General features: G+C 41.1%; 1 long non-coding RNA gene across 2 annotated transcripts; it reads left to right on the plus strand.

Moving 5' to 3' along the window:
* The first annotated feature begins 3,548 nt into the window (after positions 1 to 3,548).
* Positions 3,549 to 4,368, plus strand: LOC120549288. 2 transcript variants are annotated; one of them, XR_005637369.1, is made up of 4 exons: positions 3,549 to 3,596; positions 3,725 to 3,757; positions 3,869 to 3,970; positions 4,090 to 4,368. It is a non-coding gene; the product is annotated as an uncharacterized LOC120549288 (long non-coding RNA). The 2 variants fall into 2 exon arrangements; XR_005637367.1 differs by having other exon boundaries at positions 3,570 to 3,757.
* Positions 4,369 to 14,892: the final 10,524 nt, after the last annotated feature.

Here is a 14,892-nt window from a genome sequence, read left to right on the forward strand (position 1 = left end):
ATACTGTAGGTGTAGAAGCTAGCTGCTAGTCTGGGCTGTGAATATTAGGGTCTGTTAATATTAATATAATTAACAGTCTATGGGCCTAACCCATTTATGGAGTCAAAACACATGATTTGGCCTTGATTTGCATTATAACTGTTTATGTTTGTGAAGAAAAGAAGGATGGCCTCAGAAATAATGATGTATGGTACTTTCACATTCAATTGATTGTTTGAAAACATTTTATGGGATGGTCCGAACTAAAATTGCACATTATACCTTTCTAAGGGTCTTAAATAACATGTGTGACATGTGTTATGTTGTTATTACATGTGTATACATTTGTATAGATGTTTATACCTTTGTATAGATTTGTCTTTATTTAAAAACAAAATAGTTTGGGATTTATGACCCCTTGTCCTATTTTCACTACATGGGAGAGATCCCCCCTTTTAAAGTTTTTTTTGAAAATGTAACTAAGTAACTTTTACTTAAAGTACATTTTAAATGAACTACTTATTACTTTTACTTGGGATTCGCACACAGATTACACAACGGAAGTTCTCCAGACCTCTAGAGGGAGCAGCTAAGTGGAACAGCTGGATTTCCAACTCCACGGGGAGGAGGAGAGAGAGAAAGAGACGTTCAATCTCAGAACAGTGTGCAACCGTGAGATCATAGACTGTAAATATTAAGTCTATGTTTGAGATATGTTTTCTCTCGTTTGGTGGGCGTGTCTCGGCTCAGGTCACAGGTGATACTCAATCAGCAGAGACGTCTGTAAACTCGTGGTAATAAAACATTTAAAACTGCATCAGCGTTTAACATTGACATTTGTTTTAGGGCTTTGACTCCGAACTTCGTTATTCGAACCCCACTAACACAGAACGTTTAGGGAACGTTGGGGAACGTTAGTTTTGGTTCTCTAAAGGTTAGTTCGAACCAAACCAAAAACTAACGTTTAGGGAACGTTCCCTCATGGTTATAACGTTCCCTAAACGTTAGGGGAACCAACCAACGGGAACGTTCTCCTGTGGTTGCACTGTTACCTCCACAAACAAAGTTCCCGTATTGGTCTGTTTTGGTTGTTGCTGAAATTCGCGGTTTTGCTAAATCAACGTTTATTTAAACCAGCTCCATTTACGTTTTTGAAGTAGCATATAAAAGGTTTGCAGTAACTGATTTACTTTTTGATTCACTAAAAAATTATTGGTCTTATAAAATCTAAGTAAGATAAACAACATAGCAAGATAATATATTTACTTTTAGGCTGAAATCAATTTTGCTAAAAACTGTACTTTTGTGCTTGATTTCGTTGTTTTAACTGTATTAGGTGAAAATACTTAAAACAAGAATCTATCGATTTTCACAACTAAGACAATTCACTTCTTCCATTTCACTTCTAACAAGTGGCTCAATCAGTGTTTAAATCCAAACGTTACACCCCCCCGCCAGTAGGGGAAGACCGTGCCTCTGCTCTCAGGTGACCGATTCAAGTCCTGTCCTCAGGACTTCTGTTTGCGTTTGATACGCTACACCAACGGACAAAGAAAGAAGATTTGATTTGCCAAACGATCTCACGAAAAAGTAAGTGAAATACGTTACAGTTTCATGATGTTATGGTTGTAGTGCAACGGTTTGGGGTCTAACCGTAAGCCCTTTCCCTCGTAGTGCTTTGTTATATTCCGGTTTTAATCAGGTTGACCAAAAAAGGTTCAACAACTCACTTCAGCATTTGTTTTTCCCCACGTCGCCATCTTGCCAGTCAAGCAGCGACTTGTTCAAATTATATTTTTTGGTAAACTCTTTGTGCACAAACAATGTTCTCAATGCTCGAGTTCATGTGTAAAATCCCTGGTGAGACTTCGTTGCAAAGTTTCATGTTGTGTCGAGCCTTCTTAGTGTTTTACATATAGTGATTTTTATGCGATAAAAGTAGCCTCTAGTTCTCCCATTCAAAAGGCCATTTGACCAGAAAACGACAGTACGATCAATCTTAAAAGTGGCGTTTCCGTCCTAATTATGCTTTTAAACGAAGTTTGACTCTGGTACATTCACAAAAAGATCCTAGGTTGCATTGTGGCGAGAGTTACGCTTTAAATGGATTGCATATATATTGCGCTTTGTTTGCTGCTGTGCACGACATGTATGCTTTGCCGCATTGTATGTTTTGTGTCATCGTGTTAACCTGCTTGCGTTGTTGTTACAAATAAGACATACCAGTTCTTTCAATTAGTTTTAGTGTACAGTACATACTTGATAGCCAATACAATCAGTCATTTTAGCAAGTCAAGTCTTTTGGCGCCACCTGCAACGCATTACTTTGGGCAGTTATCGGCAAGCTATTTTCCTATTTAAGTGAATAGGGAAGCATACAGGAATAGAGGGAATATGTTTAGGCTACACAGCTGCCATACTGGCTTTACAAACTAACCCCATGCATTTCTATGGATGCTGTGTCTCCCCATTAGAAAGTCTCTGGGCTACAATGCAAAAGTCCTGAGAAATACCGTCACATACAATGTTTATGTTGTAATGTTTATGTTTACACTGTATACATTCAAATATTATTTTTGCAATCAGTACAAATTGTATGGTCTTTTATTTCAGATGACTCCAGTCCACAATAATAATAATAATAAATTGAATTTATATAGCGCTTTTCATGGACTCAAAGTCGCTTTACAGGGCAGGGTAGATTATAAAAACATAACAAAACTAAACGAGCAAACAAAACAAGTAGAACAAAACAAGATACAGATGAAAAAGGGAGGGGGGCAGGTGGACTATGGGTAGGCTGAGGTGAAGAGATGGGTCTTGAGGCGGGACTGGAAGATGGTGGGGGACTCAGAGGTGCGGATCTCTTGGGGAGGGAGTTCCAGAGCCTGGGAGCTGCTCTAGGAGAAGGCTCTGTCCCCAAAACAGCGCAGGTTGGACTTTTGGATGGAGAGGAGACCGGCTGAGGTGGATCTGAGGGACCGCGAGGGTTGGTAGGGGAGAGGAGGTCAGTGAGGTATGAGGGGGCCAGATGGTGGAGGGCTTTGTAGGTGAGGACCAGGATTTTGTAGGTGATCCGGTGGGAAATGGGAAGCCAGTGGAGTTGTTTTAGGACTGGATTGATGTGGTGCCAGGATTTGGAGCAGGTAATGAGGAGGGGCAGCTGAGTTCTGGACCAGTTGGAGTCGGTTGTAGGAGTGGTGTGATTGGTAATGTTTGGCGAGAGGTGAAAGAAGGAGGTTTTAATGACTTGACGGATGTGAGGCTCAAGGGAGAGGGTGGAATCAAAGATAACGCCAAGGTTGCGGGCCTGGGGAGATGGGGAGACAATGGTGCCGTCGATGGTGAGAGTGGGGTTATTGGTTTTGCTGAGTGTGGATTTGGAGCCGATCAGAAGGAATTCTGTTTTGTCGCTGTTGAGTTTGAGGAAGTTGTGTTGCATCCAGGTTTTAATAGCTGACAGACAGGAGTTGATGTGGGAGAGGGGAGGATTGTGGGGGGATTTGGTGCTGAGGTAGATCTGGGTGTCGTCAGCATAGCAGTGGAAGTCCAGGTTGAAGTAAGAGAGCAAGCAAGAAAGCATTCCAGGACGGAGCGTGTGTGTGGAAGCCCTGTCTGTAAGTTAACATTTATACATGCATTTAAGAAACCAGAGTCATATTCCTACCATGGAACTACTGACCCTCAGCCTGCTACTTACCATGTGACTGTTCTGATGTGTTTGTCTCTTCCTGCCTTTTTTCAGGTCAGTAGACATCACTGCCACCACCACCTGCATGTAAGTTTTTTTTTTCCAATTGTCTAATGTAACATTGTAGTTATGCAATGGCATTTGCAAGAAACCTACCATAAATGAACTGACCAATATTCATATCTACTTTCTTTTTAGATGAGTCAACACCACACAAGAAACCAGCCGGTCGCCCAGAGCTGGATGGGTGTATTCTAACGCAAGCTCGGCCTGCCACTTCATCTTGGGACCCAGTTGAAGGTACAGTGGCTTTTGCATAACTTAAATTATAACAGAACTGACTTCTCTTACAAAATGAGATTGTACAAGCTCTCCACTTTGTTCCACGTGTATAATTTGTGTTTCTATATGTTTTACAGCAACTTTTCCTGACAAGCCCGGAGGTTCGACCGGAGGTACTGCCATGCGTCGCATGCTACGGCGAGTCGCAACCAATGATGTTCTAAAACTGTATATCATGCGGGGCAGAAAGGCAAAGAAGGCCTTCCAGGACCTGACTATCTGCAGGGTTATAACAGGCAGGTGTTATTTTATTGTTCACATCAGTATTATGCTTAGCTTGGCTAATAAGAGGTTTTAATTTGACTTGTAACGTTGCTTCATTTTGACTTCTACTCTAGTGGTCTCCCAGAAAAACTTCCCCGCGCTGACTAAAGCAGACACGGAGGACTTGATTGGAAGTTTGCCCCACACAGACGGTAAATTGAAATTCTTCTGTGATGTTAATAATAATCATAATAATCAAAAACTATCAATATTTGTGATCAGAATAAAAACAGGGTTGTTAGTCAGGCAATTTGTCTTGCTTTTGTTAATGTGTTTATTCTTAGTATGACATATCAAACTTTTGTTTCTTTCTTTTTAGGTCAGCTGAGAAGGACTGAGCCTTCAAAACCATGGAGCTCTATTTTTTAATTATTTTTTTTTGCGGAAGCAAGAAACCAAAGCTAGTAGCTGCTACACTGCGGCCATCCTCCCGCCTCTCCCTCCGCCGCTGCCGATACAGATCCCTGCACACAAAAACAACCAGACACAAGAACAGCTTCTTTCCCACTGCCATCACTCTCCTGAACTGCTGATAAGTGGGCTCATCCCCACTTTGGCCATTCACCTACACATTACATACTTTATCATTCCAATATGCATTTTGCACAATACATTTGCACTATTACTTTGCACTCTACATCCTTATCTATTTTGTATTTTTTTATTATTCTTTGTATATTGTTAATTAAAGTTTTAAATCCAATCAAGTTTGCCTGTTCATTAATTCCTGCTAATATATAATAATTCATTCCTGCTCATGCAGACGGTTTAAAGTAATAATAAAATTAGTATCATTGTTATTAAAGTTTGTTAAAGGTTAGGGGAATGTAAAAGACGTTAGAGAACGTTCCCAGAAGTTAACGTTAGGGAACGTTAGAAAACGTTCTCAGGGTTCTAACGTTCTGACAACGTTCCGAGAACGTTCGATGTAACAAAAGACAGTTCCCAGAACGTTCAACCAACTTTCCATAATAACGAAAACACAACCAAAACACAACCAAACCTAACCTTCAGGGAACGTTCGCGCAACCAAAAACGAACGTTCCCAGAACATTCTGGGAACCAAAAATTGTTAGCTGGGAATATCATTCGAATATTTAAAAAAATAATGATATTCGAACGAATATTAGCCAGCCCTTAATATTCAAACCTGTTATGGGCATTATTTTTTGTAAATGCGTTTGCTTGTAAACGTTGTTTTCAGTTCAGATTCCGAGGATTTTCCATTTCATGTAACGTACACGCGTGCGGCGACGCGTACGTCTCGCTCGGCGGTGGCCGGTAGCGTGTGCATTTCCCCCTACATTCTCAAAGAAAGCTGGCTTGCCCAGGGCCAGGCCAGCTCAGCGGCATCTTTCTCCCGTGTCGCGTTCCGCTGTCTCTCCTACCTACACCGCGCGCCGACCCTGTCCCTTCTCCCCTTCCTACCTGCCTGCTCCGTGCTGCTGCAGCGTGAGGAGAGAGCACAGAGGGGGGCTGCTCCTCAGTCACAGAACAGAAGAGAAAGGAGACTGTTTCGGCGCCACAGGAGAGAAATACATTGCGTGCTCGCGCTGGACAATACTGGCGACTCTTTTTATTTTATAGAAAGTCGCTGTCTTTTTACAGAAAGTCGCCAGATTTGTCGTCGTCTTTATTCATGAAAAAAAAGTCGCTAAGTTGGCAACACCGCCCACACACACTGGCTCGACGCACACACCAGCACACGAGTATAAACATCAGACCACTTACGTAGCAGCCCAGTCTCACGGCAGTTCGTGTAAATGTACATGTTATTCTTAATCTATTGAACGTGTTCACGGAGACGTTTTTCTCGTTTTTTACGTTGTGGACAACACGAAAATGTGAACCAATGTATTTCAATGGGAAGCATATTACGTGGCCACAGAACGAAATTGTAGGGAGTAATATAAAAAGCCGAAAATCCGCGTAGGGACGTTGGCCGGGGTGGTGGATGGGTCAAACAACACAGGACTTTCACTCCGGAGACCCGGGATCGCGCCCCGCGTGTGGCAGTACCTTTGTCTCGCGCGTTGCAGTTCCTTTGTCGGTGTGTCCCGCGTGTGACGGTTCCTTTCCCCGTTCTTTTTTTTCCCTAACCCCAACCGTCTCGTTATTGTGGCGTTTCATTTCCCGTGTCCTGCGAGTGGCGGCCCGCGAGTGGCGGCCCGTGCCGTTGTTTTGGCCGGCGTGTGGCGCCTCATTTCCCCGATCGCGAGTGGCGGCCCGTGCCGTTGTTTTGGCCGGCGTGTGGCGCCTCATTTCCCCGATCGCGAGTGGCGGCCCGTGCCGTTGTTTTGGCCGGCGTGTGGCGCCTCATTTCCCCGATCGCGAGTGGCGGCCCGTGCCGTTGTTTTGGCCGGCGTGTAGGAATTTCACCCGGGCGAGGCCGCCTCCCGGCGTCGGCCGCCTCCCGGCGTCCTTTCCCCGAGAAAGAATAACGTGTACATTTACACGTAAAAAACGAGAAAAACGTCTCCGTGAACACGTTCAATAGATTAAGAATAACGTGTACATTTACACGAACTGCCGTGAGACTGGGTTGTACGTAGGCTACGGTGAAAGCTCCGAACTTCCTGTCGAAAGCACACTGTTTGTGTTTAATCCAGGGTCTGACTTAATTTTTTTTTTAAACTGAAGGCATTTAATGGTCAAAATATTATTAATAAATATTCGAATATATTCGAATATTAATATATAAACGAACTTCAAATATAATTTTTGGGCAAAAGTCAAAGCCCTAATTTGTTTAAGCCATATTACATGAGAGGGTTTAATTTCCAGGTCCGAAGGCGCATCACTGAAGTGTAGGCCTCCTCAAGTGTAATATTGTGATTATACAACAAAATAAGTGACCAATCTGTATTCATATTGTGGAGCAATTTGCTCTTAAAATACAAAAAAACAGACAGGATTTATGAGACGGAAGTTCTCTTTTTACTATGCAGCCATACCCGACTCTAATAAAAAAGCAGAGTGCTCTCTCCCCGTGGGGTTGAAAATCCAGTTGTTCCACTTAGCTGCTCCCTCTAGAGGCCTGGAGAACTTCCGTTGTGTAATCTGGATGCAGCGTTTTTTTGTTGCATTTTTTTTCGGGGTTTGTGTGCTTTTCTTTTTGCATCGTTTTTTATTCGCTGCGCGTTTATGTATTTGGTTGTGTTGTGTGTATTTGCAGCACGTTTGCTGAATACTGCACATGTGTTGTCAAATTAATGAAGTTGTTTTCTTAATTTGCTTGTGTTTTGTCTATTTGCATGTGTTTTCTGAAGTTGCAACGCGTTTGCCTTTGTCGGCCACCGTACGTAAGGCTTGTGTCATTGTGTCAATCATGATCATGCTTAATAAATCATAATTCATAATGATGTGCCCACGTACCTAATGCTTTAGTTTTGTTGTCCATGTAGGAGGTCACAAATGACAGACTATGAACACGTCAGTTTCTGATGATTCATGGGATATTAAGGAATGCAGTAATACATAAATCATTAATTATATTTATTATTATAATAATAATACATACATCAATTAATTCATGCATGAATTCATGATAATTCATGTACCCTTACCGTAAAGTGTTACCAGTGTTACTCTAACCAACAACACACACGCGCACACAAATGTAATCTAATTTTATAGAGCAGATAGCTTCCCTATTGGAAAGATTAATTCCGTATATTTGTTAGAGGAGTGAATTTGCTCAAGAATCAATGTGTTGGCTGAAAGCCTACTGTGAAATTGCGCACAGGTGTCAGCAAAATTGGCCCGTGTGACGAGTAGTACCTTTAAGGTGGGAATGGTCCATGTGTTGTTCATGAGCGAAAATATCCGCTCAACGGGAGCATTTGTGCCCCGGTAGACACATGGCGAACTGAAAAAGGAAACCTACATTTTTTAATGGAATCGCCCTGCTTTTGAAATGCGTGAACATTTCCACCCAGCGCACACAACACACACATTGTGACAATTTCTTAGTGGTTGGTGTAAACTGGGACAATTTAGCGTCCCAACAGGCTTTTGTCGGAACTCACAACTTAAAATCGGGACTGTCCCGGTCAAATTGGGACTGTTCTAGTCACCCTATAACATGCTAAACTAAGATGGTGAACATTAAACCTGCTAAACATCAGCATGTGATCAGTGTGATCATGTTAGCATGCTGATGTTACCATTTAGCTCAAAGCCTCAGAGCTGCTGGCATGCCTGATTTGTACGGTGTGTTCGTACAGAGAGTAAAGCAAGTTTTTGCATTCTGTCCAAACGGACGTTATTTTTTGCAACTATCTTGTTACAATGTTTGTCTTTCTTATTTTAATCAGCCTCCCACAGCTGTGTTGTAACTGAAGGTGTCCACTCTGTAACAGCAGCCATCTGGGATCCTCAGGGTGCATGTAGAGAAGTGATTCACTCAATCTTAAAGAGCAGACGGCAACGCTTGAAGCAAAGCTCCCCCAACTTAACATTTACATTACATCAAACTTTATCAAATTACATGACCATGGTGTACCTGAAGGTAAAAAGGAAAACTAAAAAACAATAAAAAAGGGGAATAAACATGACACCAAGGCACAAAAGGGTATGCAACACTTTGCTTCTATCGATTACATCTCTGTCAGCCCAGTGCTGACGTGTGGTTCTGCCACATGACCTCTGCTGCAATTAAGAAAAAGACACACTCACCTTGGTTCGTAGACATATTAACAACTTCACAACAGGACCTTTCAGTTCCTGCATAATAATGTCCTGTTTTTATGGACATCATAGTTTAAGTAGTATGGCCATATACTATACTGAGCAATTGTGTAAGTTTTTTTTTTTTTACAATGGTATCTGTTTTATTAGTATACAATACTTTTATTATATAACAACCTGCTCTGCTAAACTAGACAAAATTCCCTCAAGCTTGTTTCTACTGTTTTCTTTCACAGAATACAGATGAGCTGTTAGGGAAGAGGAGGGAGCAGCGCTGTGCTCTATTAGTGCTATCTCAATGTGGCATGTGTAAATCTCATTTGCACTGGGGGCATATCTGATGGGGTGTAGAAATGAAAGATCTTGAACTCAGGCTCTTTTGAATATAATGCTCTGAGAGCTCAAAGACAAAATCTAAATTTTGCCTGCTCTTTTCTGCTTTCAAATGCCGGCACTGAAGTCATGATGCTAGCCCCTCAGAAACATGCAAATTAGACTGCACAGGCTCATATTATCTGATAAACATCCTCTATTGAATACCAAGTGCCTAAATGCAATTTCTGCAGGAAATTACAGTGCTGATGAGCAGGAGATACGTTGTTATAAATGGAGGTATAAAAGCCTATCAGGGATCTGCAGTCACAATCTTATTGTCTTTGAAAAATATGCTCAGTGTGGCACATCCCCTTGTTGTGGAATTACAAAAAACTGTTTTACCCTCTAATTAGCCAAATATTCTGACCCAGATATGATCGACTGGATTTGGAAATAGAAGACAATGCGCCTGCAGGCAGCATGTCTCCGAGGGCTATCTTATCTGTGAAAGCAGAATCTCAATAGAGGCGACCCACAATCAGTTCTCTTTCCTCCCCATACGGATCATACCCAAACTGTACTGTCTGCTGAAATCCAACCACCAAAGTCCTTGAAAACACAGCGAGAACCAGGAACAGGAATTAAAGCCTAAAATTTGCTTTAGTTACTTGCGTCACTTGATTTAGTGCTAAATTAAAGATGGAGAAAGTTTTTTTATAATACTGCATGTGAGTTTGTTTTCATATAAACGACAGTAATCTCATGCTTTTAACTTAATTTAGGTGTTAATTTATAGCAAGCATCGGAATTTGCATCTGGAGTAACAAACTCCAGCTTTTTATTTCTGTTTTTCACCTTGATGACGAGTATTAGTTTTTGCCGTATCGATCTGGTCAGAGATACAGATCACATTTTGAAGGAGTGGCTCTTTGGATAAGGGCTGCGGGGGCTGATAAGTGTGACTGTCGGCTGACATTGGTTGCTTGGACGGTAGCTGAACTCATTAGACTAATGAATGTTGGGGGGTGAGCGATGCTTTGGGAGAAGAGGAGAGGGCAGGACAGACTGACCTCTTTGAAGATTGAGGAAAAGTGAGATATGGGAGACCCAGGTTAGCTGTGTCAGCGCTTCTGCAGCACTTTCTGGAAAGCTGGACTGGAGAGCTTGGCCTAAAGGCAGATGTGTGGGAAATTATCAAGCTGTGAGAACACTCTAAAATGCTTTTTAGGATGGAGTTACGAAACGAGATATGCATTAATAATGGGCAGCTGTGTGCAGACAGTATATACTTTTTTAAAAGACTCCACATTTACTGAAAGCCGCAGCATGTTACTTTTTATGGAGACTTTATGTATACATGACTAAACCCCTTGCTTGTTTGAAATTGTCTTTTCAGTAGCATTTGTGATATTTCACAACATTCTAATTCTTTCTGCTTTGGATGAGGTCAGGACTTTATTTTTAGTTGTGAAACTGAAGTCCCAGTAACAGAAGGTATGCAGAAATTAAAGAAAAGATTGTGTCTGCGTGTTTACTGCAGCAGATAAAACCCATTAAAAATCACAGATGAACATCTGCACTTCTCTTTGCAATGAACAATTATGTTATTCAGTCTGCTCCTTATGTTCCTCGAGAGGACTTTATAGATTTGAGGTTCAGACTGAAGCTGTTTACAGCTAATCAAGATGAGTAGCAAGTGATGTGATGAGAGCTTGACCAACTGAGGTGCAAGAGGGTGACACCAATAGTTTGCCTAAAAGTTCTAGATGACAACATTGACCACTCTAATGTCTGTGGGGAAAAAAAACAGCCAACAGTCGATCAAGAAGGTTACAAAAATCGAGTTTTGTCATCACCAACTAGTGGAGACTGAAGGAAGTTGCTGCCAAGAAATAGTCTGGCACATTAACCCCCTAAAACCACAAATAGTCTTTTTACAGTTCCATTTTCATACTAATTAAACAAGATGTAATGTGTTAATTAGTGAGTTGTATGGGTGCTGCTGATAGGTGGATTTTATTGCATTTATACAGATCTTGATAGCTGTTTCCCCTGTTTCTAGTCACTATGCTAAACTAAGCTGACCACTATACTGTACTTTGGTGACATGAGAGTAATATTAATCCAACTCTTGGCAAAGTGAATACTATTGTGTGAGTATCGTGTTGTATACTCACACACTGTATAAAGGCACTTTGAGGCTTTGAATAAAGATGAGGTAAAGGGATCCTTGGAGGTTTAGCTGGCTGTCCTTCCAAAGGTCTGCATGGGAAATAGCTTCCACGAGGGGAAATGACAGTGAAAAGCCACACACTGCTGGGAAGGAGCGCAGCAGAGACCAAAGGAGAAATGAAAGTCAACAAAAACATCCCATATTTTCTGGTTCAGCAGCAAAACTACACTTTACCAGTAATTTCACCAAACGTGCTAATATCAAAAAGTGTGCTCATCTTTGTTATAGGTTCTGTTCAGTCACTTTTCAACGACATCATTTTTCACTTTTTTGGCAGGAATGAAAAAAGCAACACTTGGATTGAAAGACAGACTAAGACTAGAACAAGAACTAGGTGTGGACTGCAAAGAGCACATATCTACATAACTTTGTTTTTCTCTTTGCATGCCAACCAGCACATTCTCCTGTGTACAAAAGACAATCACTTGATAATAGCTGCAGGGAACAAATGTCCATAAACAAGTCATAAAGTGAATGGGACTTAAAGTTAAAGGGTAAAGTAAAGAAGAATGAAGTGCATAAACAACAGTAGTATTAATTTTTAAAATACATACTGTATGGGACCTGGTGACCTCTCAACAGAACACATGCAACTGCATGCTAAAATCACATGACCAAAACATCTTGCACTCCCTTTGTCTACTCTGCCAATCCAACAATGCCCCTCAAGCTCTGCAAAGATAAATAGTAGTAATTGCATTCCCTACACAATATGTATTTATGCAGTAAAGACCTTCACCCAGCACCTTCTCCGGGTTGCAGTGTACAATGTCCTTTGCACCATGACCTCGAGCCAAACACTACCCCAGAAGCTTTTTTCCCTTGGTCTAACATTGGGCGAGTTAGCGCTATCAGCCGAATGGTTTAGTGCAGGCGCTAATGGATCCAAAGGTGTATCTCGGAAATTACCCCACTAATAATGCCCGGAATGGTACCAAACTTCTACAGTAGTACAAATTGGTTGTAACGAGGCATTGCGAAGTTTGTAAGTACACCAGGAGTTTATTTAAATAACACTTGCCTGATGGCTTTGGTCTCTACAGGCAGCCGGCGGTGAGACGGCAGTAAGAAGAGTGCTTAGGGACCGTTTACAAACTACAACACTGAAAAGAGATACAACAAAAATATTTATTAATTTCACTTATTTTTTTAAAGTGCTGTAGTACAACTAACAGGAGACAAGTTATAATTGAGGTAAGTTTGGAGACACTACCTTATTTAATCATTAAATTAATTATTATTTTGGAGGACCCTAGGGTGAAATTACTCCGAACCATCCCTTTAACTCATGACAGAAATTGAACTATTGCCATCCTATATTACAACTTCCAACAAGGGGGAGACTCTATGGTAGACCAAGAACATGCTAGATATATATGGAAATATATCCCATCTGGCCCTGTAGTGCCTCGGGATCGTCCACGAGGAGCTGGAGGAAGTGGCTGAGAAGAAATATGTCGGGTCCACTTATTTATCCTGCTACCACAATGACCCGAAACCAAATAAGGGGTGAAAGATGGATAGATGCGTTATTAAGTGTTGTGGCTGTGTACTTCCTTGCACCTAACAACGGGTACTTCAGGTGACTGTAAAAGCTTTGACACTTTCCGCCTTCGAGGCAAGGCCCATGCTTAGGATTTGATCAGTGGCAAAGAGAAATCAATGCAACAACACCTGCTTCACTCCTTGACCAAATCAATGTTAGTCTGAGATGGTTTTGCTTTCCACGATTTATTTAAGCAATTCACCCCCACACCAGTGGTTTGTCCTTAAGCTACGGGCTGTGCCCTTGCAGGCACTTTTCATTGCTTTACATCTCTCCGGCTGTATTTCAACCCCACAAAATTCCCACCGCACTCTTTTTTAGTTTTTTTTTTAGCCTTTCTATATCAAGAATATGATGAATTTGCCACAGTCGTACAACTGTAGCATTATAACCCTAACAGTATTCTTGAGGCATAGGAGAGCAATGCTCATTCATTTTCATATTTTCTACCTGGTTTGACTATTTGAAATGGTGATCACAGCATCAAAAGTCAGTTTGTCTAATCTGTAGACCAAAGCATGTGCTGTACCAAATATTGGGAGCATTATTGTGTTTGTTGCATACTGTTTGCTGTTTTCTTCTCATTTATCATGCGTCTGTCACAGTACTCTTGTGTATTTTATTGTAGACACAAAAATGCTGCAAACATCTGTGTAGTATGAATAAATAAAAAGTTGGGCACAGCTGCATGTTGATTTGTTTTCCTGGACAGCAGAGCATTTCAATGCTGACTTGGCACCACTGAGGTTTTGGATATACAGTATGCGCTCAAACACACACAAACACACACACGCACGCACGCACACACAAGCACGCACACACACGCACACACACACACACACACACACACACACACACAAAAAACCGCACACACACACACACACACACACAAGCATATTTTGCTTCATTGACGTAATCACATTAGTCATAATAAAAATAATTTTCAGGGCACATTCATACAATAAATACATGTGTACAAATGTATGTCAACACATTTACTTGTGGATATAAAACAGCTGAACCTGTCTCGTTTCTGCCAAGAATAACGTGTTGCAGACCCTATGCTGTTCCCTACACTGTTCTCAGCTTATTTCTAAATTTAATAAAATATGTAACATTAAGGGGTGGAAGAAGTACTCAGGTTTTTTACTCCATACTTACATACTCATGTATCAATGAAAAACAATCATTCAAAATCCTACTTAGGTAAACATACAGGAGTATTATCAGCAAAACAAAGAAATGTTGAGAAACGTGCCTGATATATTGTTGATTTTTTACAGATTCATCAATGTGTAATGTTTGAGGTAGAGCTAGATGTTTCTACTTCATATAGTCCAGTGGTTCCCAACCTAGTGGCCAGGTCCCCCCCTAAGGGTCACAAGATACATCTGAAGGGCCGTGAGATGATTCATGCTGGCAGGAAGGAAAGAAAAATGTAATGTTTACTTTGATGGTAATGCTGTTATATTTTGATATTACGATCTTTGTTGTTGTTGTAAATATTGTACTATTTACCGTTATTGTTCTGGACGAATTATTTTATTTGGTATTTGAGTAACAGGTGTATTACATAGACATCTGAAACACGACAAGAGGTCCCAACTGCTTTTTTTGAGAAGTCACAGGTCACAAACCCAAACATGCTCAAGGTTCCATTAACCGCTACCAGCACAACACACCCAAATTTCAGACTGAATTGCCGCCGCTTGAGTTGCATTATTGGACATTTAGGCATCATGTTTTGCCAAGGAAGAATAATGCATAGAATAAAAAGATGATATCTCTGGTTCTTCTGTATCAATTTTTTTTTCTTTTTTTCTAACTTTCCAA

The sequence above is a fragment of the Perca fluviatilis genome, chromosome 2, assembly GCF_010015445.1.
Source record: "Perca fluviatilis chromosome 2, GENO_Pfluv_1.0, whole genome shotgun sequence".
In the NCBI taxonomy this organism is placed as follows: Eukaryota; Metazoa; Chordata; class Actinopteri; order Perciformes; family Percidae; genus Perca; species Perca fluviatilis.